Source organism: Elephantulus edwardii, unplaced genomic scaffold, assembly GCF_000299155.1.
Source record: "Elephantulus edwardii isolate Elephantulus edwardi_28Jun2011 unplaced genomic scaffold, EleEdw1.0 scaffold00246, whole genome shotgun sequence".
Taxonomy (NCBI): domain Eukaryota; kingdom Metazoa; phylum Chordata; class Mammalia; order Macroscelidea; family Macroscelididae; genus Elephantulus; species Elephantulus edwardii.
The window spans coordinates 1,543,344-1,546,026 of NW_006399996.1; positions in this window are offsets into that span (position 1 = coordinate 1,543,344).

A 2,683-nucleotide genomic window follows, 5' to 3' on the forward strand; every position below is an offset into this window, starting at 1 on the left:
GACAAGAACAAACTGGGAGGAGGGTAGAGAGAATAGTGCAACAATGAATGAATGGAAACCCAAAATCTCTGTAAATGTTTATGAAAATTAATAAAATATAGAAAAAAAAAGAAGTTCATCAGAGCTCAACTGAGTTCTCTCCTCAGAGTCTCAGGGGCCAAAATAACTCAGAGGAGAGGACACTATCCAGCTCGCAGTGGACCACAGCTTGTTTTTTAAAAAACTAGTGGCAATAAGCTACACTGCAATCCCCAAGGCACACAGTTTGAGGCCACCAGCTGCCCTGTGGGAGAAGGATAGACAATCTCCTCCCATGTGATCAACTGCCTCTGAAAACCCACCTGAGGGTCAGCTATAGGTCGGTTCCTACTCGATGGCACACAACAACAGTTCATAATCCTGGAGAGTCTTTGCAAATTTTTATTGTGATTTCAATGAAAGTTGACAAAGTACATTGGTTTTCAACCATTCATGCACATTATGTTCCACAACATTAATCACAACACCCACAGTGTCTGGCTGTCCACACTGGCTTTCCCTTCACCTACACTGAGAAGTGTTCATTATCTACTTACTACTTTTCTACTCTGGCTTTTCAAATTAGTTGTAGTTCTCCATAAGAAACAAAACAAAAAAATTATCTGTGGAGAGATGTAGAAAAGCTCCATATCAGTAGGCAAACAGTGGCTAAGTGCTGGCAGTGGAACAGACCATCAGTTGTCATGCTGTTGCTGTTGTAGGTGGCATTGAGCGGACTACGACTCACAGCAACACTATGAACAGCTGATGGGAACCCTGTCCTGTCCTGTGCCATCCTCCTTCTCTAGAAGTTTAAATTGAAAGTGAGGGCGGAGGTGGGGGGAACAAAAAACCACCAAGTTTATGAGAATCAAAAGACAGCTTGAGTTTATAACACTTGAATTTAAAAACTGTCTCAAGAACAGATTTGATGACTTCCAATTTCTGCAGTTTGGGGTTAGATGATTGTAGTCTACAGGTCTCATAAGACACCAGTGCGACTGGGGGCCCTTGCAGCAATTCGTTTCCAAGAATTCCAGCGAGAGGGAGGATGGGGTGGCAGACATGCAGGATGATGCTGGCTGCCTGACCTCCAGAGGACTGCTGCTCCAGCATTCAGAGTTGCTTCCTGGCGAGAATGAAGGAGAAAAACCTCCTGGGAATAGGCCTTCTACCCAACAAAGATGGCTGAGAGGCTGTGGTGCAAAGCCACTTTGCTGGCTATTATTGAGGTCTTCGGAACCAGAGGGAAAACACAACTCTTCTTTTGTTGTTGTTTTTTTTTAATAATTTTAATGAACATTTACAGAGATTTTCGTTTTCCATTCATTCATTGCTGCACTTCTCTCCCCGCCCAGCCCTTCCCACCCCTCCCCCACCCCCGCAGTTCGCTCCTCTCTTTGAAAAGTAAAAGAAACACTCCCTCCCTGGTACACAGCTCTCTTAAAATTGAAAGTGGTTATGCCTGAGATGAAACAATTCTACTTAGGCAAAAGATATGCTTATGTGTTGCTGTTGTTGTTATATGCCATCGAGTTGCTTGCAACTCATAGTGACCCTATGTACAATAGCCCTGAAATCTACTCTATCCTGGGCCAACTTTATTGTCTCTGGCACACCCACCCTCATTACTCAGTCACGGAATCAATCCATCTCATTGCGGTCTTCATCTCCTGCATTGTCCCTCCACCCTTCCAAGCATGATGTTTTTCTCCAAGGACTGTAAGGACAACATGCTCAAAGTATATCAGAATCTTTGCCTCCAAGAAGCAGCCTGGTTTCACTGTCTCCAAGACAAACCTGTTTGTTCTTCTGGCAGACCATATGTATATTCAATATTCTTCTCCAGCACCACAGCTCAAAGGCATCAATTCTTTATCATCCCTAGTCATTGTCCAGCTTTCTGACACATAGCAAGTAATTACAAAGACTATGGCCTGGATCTTGGGAGCAAGAGTGGCATCAACTTCCTAAACAACATGCCTCTTGAAACTCTGTGAACTTTGATAAATATTGATAGTTAGAGAAAGGTTTTTGTCCATAGGGTCACTATAAATTGTGCTCAACTAAATAGCAATCAACAACAACATGGCCCGGAACATGCACACCTTAATCTCCAGACTGACATCGTCACTCTTCAGTACTCTGAAGAGGTCTCTGACAGCAGATTTTCCCAATGCAATTTTCTTTTGGTTTCCTGGCTGCTGGTACTAAGAGTGTTGATTGTGGAGCCAAGCAAACTAAAGCTGTTAACAATCTCAATCTCTTCAAGATATGCTTATGTTTACAAAGCATAACTGATACAGTGACTCCTGGTGGCAAACCTAACACCAAGTAGTCAGGGGAGAGGGAACTCGTGCCCACGGAAAACAGTGGCATGGTCAGGCCATATATCACAGCAACCTTCCTACTAAAGCCATTGGACACAGAACCTGTGTAACGTTGTATCTCTTGAGGATTTAAACTTATTGAAAAACAAATAAATAAAATTATGGCTTTGTTAAAAGAAGTAAGAGTAGATTTGATATACTGAATACTAATGACCAAGATGACATCAAGGAAACATCCAGGAAGAGAGCAAAGATGATTAAAAAGAGAGGAAAGAGGGAGCTCTGGTGGCCTAGTGGCAAGAGGTTGCACTTCAATCCCAGAGGTACGCGGTTCA